Source organism: Alligator sinensis, unplaced genomic scaffold (genome assembly GCF_000455745.1).
Source record: "Alligator sinensis unplaced genomic scaffold, ASM45574v1 scaffold781_1, whole genome shotgun sequence".
In the NCBI taxonomy this organism is placed as follows: Eukaryota; Metazoa; Chordata; order Crocodylia; family Alligatoridae; genus Alligator; species Alligator sinensis.
Window position 1 is genome coordinate 3,285,216 of NW_005841845.1, and position 8,636 is coordinate 3,293,851.

Consider the following 8,636-nt stretch of genomic DNA (forward strand, 5'->3'; position numbering starts at 1 on the left):
TCAGCAATACTAGCAGACATAAATTAACATATTAACTTAGAGAAACCACAAACCATTTGCACCGTACTGAAGTACAAAATCCACCTTCTTAAGAGAATTTGTTAAACATTCATGGCTAGAAGTGCAACCAGAGTGGATCTTGACTGAACAAAAAAGCAAACTTAATCCGATGGAAGCATTCACGTGAACTGTTACATTCCTGGAAATCAAATGAAACTGGAATTAGCCTTACTTTGCACTGAAAAGCTAACAAAGCCAATGTCTGCATAAGCTTAGTGAATAAATAGTATCCATTTTTTACATCAGGATCATGAATAAAATTGTGAAACTAATTTAAAGTTACAGGAAGAAATCCATCTAGTCTCACGTTAAAAAGGCTTTACAAGCAGCCCCCACCCCCCAAAACGAGAGCCCTCCTCCCGCGATATACGTGGACGTCTGAAGCTTTGTGCGCTGTCAGTCTTCATTAGCACTGGCAGTATTGTCACTTCGAAGTAAAAATGCTTTGTAATAAACTTTCCAAATGGATGGTGATTTCACAGCTCATAAACCAAGCTGACTTAAGGAAGTCTGCAGCACGTTATTTACACTATAAATATAGCGTTTTGACAGACTAGAAATATGTACTTTAACTTCCTCGAGTGTGATTAGCTACATGAAATTAGTCAAATAAAAGGGATCAGTTCCACATCATTTGAATTTCCCTCGTTTACTGGCTTTCAAAGCAGCTTTCGTTCTGTTCGGTTCTCTCTCAGCTCTGCAGAGACGCTCGTGTCTTTGCAAACAAAAGGCGTACTCGCTGCTTGCAAGGCAGACATCCAAGGCAGGACAACGGATCACCTGCAAGGGAGGCATCTACGGAAGGCAAACCGAACAGTAAAATCAAGAAGGGCACGAAGGGACCTCCACAGAGAAGAAGGGCAGGAAGCAACCTCCAGAGGTCACCTAGCCCAGGGGCCCACAGACGATGGGTTGAATACCAGTGATCTAGTCCGACCCCTAGCAGCACCCTATCCAGACCATCCCAAACAACCACAGTCTAAACTCTGCATAAGACTGCCCTCAACCTTTATATAACACAGACCTACCGCCCTAACCTGCCACAAGTAAAGCAGGGGAACCACGGCAGCCAGCATCCTGAAATAGTGTCAATATATGCTCAAGAGGTCCCAGGTACAGGGCCATGACGCCCGCTACAGAGCAAGGCCAAAACCTCCACAGTCTGTACCAATCTGACCGTGGAGTAAAATGCCTTCCTAGCCCCAGATATGGAGATCAGTCTTCCTAGCAACCCTTCTTCATCGTCTATGGAAGTGTGACTTTTGGGTAGTGTAGTATCAGAAGAAAAGTTGCGGTGGTAACGAGATGTACGGATGTAGACGTACAGCAAGTGTCAACACAACACACCCAGAGCAGAAACAGAATAACCGCGTTTGAACTGTGGGCCGCTCAGGCTAACATACTCGGCTTCTCAGCAGGGTCGTAAACTAGCTAAGGTATGGGCACCGGCAGAGCACTGCACTGTACTGCGCAGACGATCATAAATCTCTACACTATGCCCTTCCTTTAAAACAAGCCTCATCGGAGGACTTAATGGGATACAGTAATGTAAGAGCGATGTTGTATGATGGTCCAGAAATGATGCGAGGGGCAAGGATTTCTTATATTGGACCATATCTGTTTAATAGGACACACTTGGGACAAGGAAACACAACACCGTTTCCCACCTCTACATAGCTGCCCTCTGATTTGCCAGACATGCATCAGCTGCCATCATGCTACAGTTTATGAAGCGCTAGATTCTCGTTCCTAAAATCCTAAAACAACACTTGCTTCGCGCCCATCACTCCAGAACATCACCGGTAAACTTTAGACGCCCCGGGAGTACTCGTATGACACGAAACGCTCCCGTCACAAAATGGAACAACAAAAACATCGCAAGGAAAGTATTGGTACACACTTGCAAACCAATGCATTGCAATTTCCTCTTCACCTTTAACAGACTGCCCTTTGACCTCTTGATGCAATAGCACTTACTTGAATTTTACTGTTGGTCATCACTAGCTGGCAAACAGATTTGAGGGGTTCAGAGATGCATCATATTTACCATTTATTACTTAAAGTATAATATGTGTAGACAATATCTGCCCCAGGACAATATTGGTAATTTCTTTTAAATTTTTCACTTGTCATGTATTTAATTAATTGCCTGTTAGAACAATCACTACCTTTCAGCTCTCTCTCAGTCTGCCCGTCTCTTCAGGACCACTAGTATCGTCAGCAGAGATGATAAAGAGCATCAAACAGCACTCTATAAACACTTTCTAGGCTGATGGCATCAGCCTAAAAGCAAAATATATGCTGTTTCACTGCAGGACATGTCTTCTCATTAAAGTGGCAAGTGGGACTGCTTATGTAGCAAGGACTGTTAGAGAAAAGCAAATTAAAAAGCTGGCCTGGGAGCATGGCAGCAGCATGCTCTGCTGTTACATGAGAAACCTGGCTTCTCTTGTAAACCTGGGCTTTCCGGCACGGCTCAGGGAGAGTCTGTGGTGACATTACTGCCAGCGATGCATCCTACACGGCCAGCGGCTGAGAAGGATGACGGCCATGCTGTCTACATAGCAATATCGGGGATTGCCAAAGGCACCGAGGGCTGTTCACCACATTCTTCTGGCAACAGACATGCCCATCATGCTGATACCCTCTCACCACTACCGCAGGAGAAAAGGAAAAGATACCCCTGCCTGTCCTGCCCCACTTCCCCTCCCTGCCCAAGAAATATCCCTGCTATAGTCTACTATCTCACAAAGATACACATGCTTAGAATAGCCTCTATAATTCAATGCAGAGAGCTGCTGCTGGAAAAAGTTCTTCTTTAAATAAGAGAATTGGCCACTGGCATTTTAATTCTTCACCAGAGTTGAAAGTAGAGCACTTGGCTCCGATACCCGACTCCTCATGGAGGAAAAATGAAGTCAACACACCTTTAGCAAATTATCAGAACAGTCATCCTAACAACAAATACTCTGGGGACGGCAGCTAGCAGGTATTTTTCTGCCCTGGTAACATATTTGATCTTTTTTCCCATTCCAGCATTTGTGAGCACTTCTTACTGTGCAGGGTATTTTCTCAGTCCATTTTCTAATTCCCAAAGTAAATGGCACAAGTGTTTGTTCCTTTTCATAGTTCAACTTCTCATCCTGCTTGATCCTACAATCAACTAGAGATCCTAGCCCTGCAACCCAAGCCCCTGATGAGGACTCATCTATGCAGACACCCACCGGAGTGGAAGATATTCTGCGCAGCTACAAGTGTTCGTTGCAAGAGTAAGAACATCCCCCGTCGGCGATAACGTCACCACTTCCTTGGCTAGTCCAAACCAAGATTACGAGTCAACTGTGGAGTGATGAGTTTAGTATCATTTCTGCAGCATTACCTGAATTACATTTTTAACAAAAATCAGAAGCAAGCAGGATATTAAAATTGCCGAGACATGTGTATGCGTGAGTAGCTGCTTAATCATATTTCCCAAATTTTTCTCCTTGCTTACAACCGTCTTTTCTTCCTCACCACTGCCAATACCGCCAGTGTATTTCTATGACATTAAGATTGGAGCCGTTTCAACAAGGATCTGATCTATTGTTCCAATTAAGTTCCTGGTAAGCTTGAGAGTTACAAATGAACATTAAAAAAATGGAATTATCCTGGCCAGGAAACATTTCTCTTTAATAACAGTCTCTTTTCCAAGTTTCCAGCCGTGTGAACATCCTCCTTTATGAGTAATTATAAATGTTTATTAGAAATATGAAAAAAAAAAATCACGTGGCTAGTTCCAAAATTTCAAATATCGCTTCATATTCATATTTACCAGTGTTTCCTCACTGAGGCGACCTCAAGCAAATTCTTCTTACCTCAGTGTTACATACAGAAATTCAGTTTCAAGAAGTATTCCCATTAAGAATGTTATTTTGAGTTACTCATTAATACGAAATAGTTGATTACACTAATTAAGAGAAAACACAGTCATGGTTGATAGGCCTTAAGTTAAACAAAGGTTGGCTGTGTTTGGTTTCCATGCGCGAGCAATGAAGCCGTTCTAGAAATATGAAATAACCTACGGCAGTGATCACAAAGAAAGCCAGTGCTGAACTCTGATTGCTGGCGGTACAGACACGAGAAATGGCAAGTTATCTATATTATAGATTTTTCAGGCTAAGATTTCAAAAAATAGTATTTACAAAAACGATACATGTTAAGATCACTGAAATTTAAAGTATCTTCACCATTTCTCTTCAACACTATCTTTATTTAAGAACCCTATAAATAAAAAGTTCATGATAACAGTACTCCTAACTTGTCGGATTAAACAAAATGTTCCTGTAACAAATTCTGATGGTTTAATATTTCTAAATATAAACTCTAGGTCCCAAAGAAAAAATAAAATGTAATCACAACCGTAGGCGACAGTATGCCACAACAGAAACTTAAGAAGGGCATAATAAATGTATCATTAAGAACCTTGCATTTAGTCACCTTCAGCATCTTAACTCATAAAAGCAATTAGCAGCAGCTTATTCTGCAGGGGCACCTACCACTAAAAAGATCTCCATTTTAAATGGTGGTTGTTTCATTTTTGGCTTTCCGCAATCATGCACTGCATTCTTAGATTTCAGGATTCCTCTTGCTAGTCTCTAAGGGCATTTTTAAACATGCTGGGGGCCCGCAGCATCTTGTGTATCAGCATCCCCATGCTTAAAAAGGGTGGCGAGGGTGCTTGAACTGAACTCCCACTGCCTTTTTAAGCACAGGAACGCTGATACACGAGACGCAGGAGGCTGCTGGAGTGCAGTAATTGCCACGCTCCCGCAGACTTGGTCAAACAAGGCTGCTCTGATGCACTCTAATTACAGCGCAATGGAGCAGCCTCTGTGCTCATGCACAGGCGCCCTAAGGCATGGCCCGGCCCTGCCTTCTTCCTCCTATATGTTACGCTATTTATCTACAAGCATCTAAATCTGAGCCTCTTTCCTTTCAGCAGAGGACTTAACGAGACCTCCGTTTGAATCCTGCACTTATTCACTGGCACTGAAGGCTATTCTTGCATCTCCCCGTTCCCACCCACAGGAGCGAAGGAAGTTTTTGTTGGCTTCTCTTCACAATCTTGCTAGCCTAAGAAACGCAAGAGAACCCAAATCCAAAACCGGGCCTGGAGGCCAGTGCAGAACATTTCTCCAAGACCAGCCCCACATCTGCTGATGTCTACAGAAGAAGCCATCTGACACTCTGCAAGGCTGACACATAGGATGCACGGTTTAGTACATAGAAACCGAGACACTCGCCAGAATGACATCACAGAAAACTTATGAATGGCACCCACAAGTGTTTAAAAAGCCATGAAAAAGAAAGTTTTGTTCCAAATAAACCAACACTGGATTTCTCCTGGGGATTTGGTGGTAGTAGTTTCCATAGCAACACCTATTTCTTGCAGCTGGCAGTTAAAAAAAAATAAAAAATAAAAGCCTACCAGGCTAAAAAAATTGAAAATTGGTTTTCAAAAGAGATGTATTTATATCTATGTGACACACATTTTGATTCTCAGTCTCTCAATTTCCCATCATCATCCATTTCTAAAGAGTTATAAGTGAAGTGAAAATGTGTCCTGAGCCTAAATTCTAGTTCACAGCAGTGATTTACGATTTGCTCTGGAGGGCGGCATGGTGAAAGTCGATTTACCAATTTTATGTAGTAATGGCATGCAATTTTACTGTTAGTTTACTAATGGCATGTCTTAGTGTGGGGGTGTCAAACACGTGGCCCACAGGCCAAACTCAGCTGATTGTGGGTCCAAGGTATCTGGAGCTGTGGCTAGTAGCCCCACTGCGACTGCCACTAGTCCTGCAGATGCAATCCAGCAAGGAGCCCCACAGCCAGGATCCAGCCTGGGGCACAGGGTGGGTTTGATACCCCTGCCTTAAGGCAACCTATTTGCTCAGAAATAGGTCCACTTACGGAATAATGTTTTGCAAATGGCTTCATCAGTTCTTCTCAACCTAGAGTTAAGCACAGGTTAATACGACCAACATTTATAAAAGACTGTTTTGAGCACTCAAAATCTAGGACCAGGCATGGCATCAGCTGCAAGTCCCCTAAACAGTATTTGACAATATCCAGGCCATGAAGTAATGAAGGTAACCAAACTACTCCTACATCATTAAGCAATTCTCTAGCATCTCCAAGTTCAGCACAGACCCGGCATGTGCAGTGGTTGATAGAAGCACACCCTGGTCAGATCATTTAACGACAACGACCACCGTTATTCATGTTTTTGAAAATAAATAAATTGCTGCTAAGTTTTTTTCAAAAGAAAATATTGTTGCAGTGATTTCCATGTTTTCCCACTTGCCCTCTCTCAGAAGAAGAAGAGCCTACTTACTTTCTTGTGAGGGGCACCGCTAAGATTTTAGAGTTTTAGCCACTATTAACATTTATACTTGAAGTTGACTTGACACTGAAGCTGCTGGGTGCCTTGCAGTACATGCAGCATTTCAAAGGACTGGATTCACAAATCATGCACCTTTGAAAGCACAGCACATGCAACCCCATTAAGTGATGGCAACACCCAAGCATGTGCGGACACACTTAACATGTACACATAACAGACAAATCCATGTATTCTAGACTGCGCAGGTGATGACCGTCAGGCTGCAAACCTGAAAACTGAGCTATCACTCTCCCACTCCTACCATGCATTACTTGTGTCTATTAGTGAAGCTCTGTGGAATAGGACCCATGACGACTTGGGTGCAGGAGGAGGACACACTGTGGGCATGTCTACACACGCGTTTAAGTGCTCCTAAACTGAATGTGCATTAGCTTAACACGCAGTAAGTGGATTTAGACAGGCGGATACATTTGCAGGCATTAAAGCGCATTAACGTTCTGTGTGTAGACTGACCTGGGACTAAAGTTGGTCCCAAGTCAGTGCACACACACAGTGTTAATGCACTTCAATGCATCTAGACAGGCATTAATGCACTTTAACTATTCATATTTGCAGGTATCAAGTTTAGGCACGAAGGGCATTTATACACATATTTTTTGGTCCCGTGATGCACTGGAGATCTGCCGCTTCAGAGCAGACTCGAGTGGGTCTGCTCTGCACACGAGCTGGCACACGCTGCGCAGCATCACATGCAGTTGTGTAAACAGCGAAATGCATATCAATGTGCAGAAAACAGCGGCAGTGCACGTTTGCACTAAAATACCTGTGTGTTTTAGTTCAAAACTGAACCATCACCATTTTCTCAGTGCTGACATGCATTTCACTGCTTATACAGAACTTGCATATATAAAAATGCCCAAACAGCCTAAATTCACTATTTGTAATATGCATTAAGGGTGCACACGTGTAGACACATGCCCTTAACGTGCATTCATTTAAGCTAATATTCATTAAAGCATCCTGTGTACACACGCCCTTTAAGTCCCACTATAACACAGAAATCCAGCACACTAAAAATGCTCCCCACATCATAACGGCTGTTCTGGAAGACATCCTGTTATCAAGAGTCCACTGTTGCCTATAATCATAAGGAATTTGACAGAAGACACCACTGTGTCATGGAAAGATCATGTTAAAGATCAGGGCCATTGATTTATCTAAGGAACTATCAAACAATCAACAGCTATCCTAGGTAGCCTGATGAAGGACATTGTTCCTTGATGGCTTTTGCTGATCATAGAATCATAGAAGTCGGGTGGGAAGGGACCTTGTAGATCTTCAAGTCCGACCCCCTACCTGGGCAGGAAGAAAACTGGGCTCAGTTGACCCCAGTCAGGTAGGCATCAAGCCGCTGCTTAAAGACCCCCAGGGTAGGAGCCAGCACCACTTCCCTTGGAAGTTGGTTCCAGATCGTAGCCGCCCTGACTGTGAAGTAGTTCCTACGGCTGTCTAATCTAAACCTACTCTCCAACAACTTGTGGCCGTTATTCCTTGTTATGCCGGGGGCGCTAGGGGAAACAAGGTCTCCACAAACCCTTCTGGTCCCCCCTAGTGAGTTTATAGACGGTCACCAGGTCCCCCCTCAGCCTTCTCTTGTGGAGGCTGAACAGGTTCAGGTCCCGTAGCCTCTCATTGTAGGGTCTGCCCTGCTGTCCCCGGATCATGCGGGTGGCCTCCTCTGGCCCCTCTCCATGCTGTCCACATCCCTCCTGAAATGGGGCGCACAGAACTGGACACAATACTCCAGCTGCGGCCTGACCAGCGTCGCGTAGAGGGGGAGGATCACCTCCTTGGCCCTACCCGAGATGCACAATAGGGTCTGGTTAGCCCTGCCAACCGTGACCTCGCATTGTCGGCCCATGTTCATCTTGGAGTCAATGATGACTCCAAGATCCCTTTCTGCCTCCGTGCTCTCAAGAAGGGACTTTCCCATCTTATAAGTGTGCTGCTGGTTGCTACTGCCCAAGTGCAGCACCCTGCACTTGCCTGTATTGAAATGCGTCCTGTTTTTGTTAGCCCACCCTTGCAACCTATCCAGGTCTTTCTGCAGTCTTTCCCTCCCTACTAGCATGCCCACCTCACCCCAGATTTTGGTATCATCAGCAAATTTGAACAGGTTGCTTTTCACCCC

The 8,636-nt window shown here is 44.1% G+C and overlaps 1 protein-coding gene across 1 annotated transcript in view; it reads right to left on the bottom strand.

Moving 5' to 3' along the window:
- LOC112550697 (microtubule-associated serine/threonine-protein kinase 2-like) overlaps positions 1-8,636 on the bottom strand; it is an 80,310-nt gene that overhangs the window by 207 nt on the left and 71,467 nt on the right. The gene's annotated exons all lie outside the window — the stretch shown is intronic.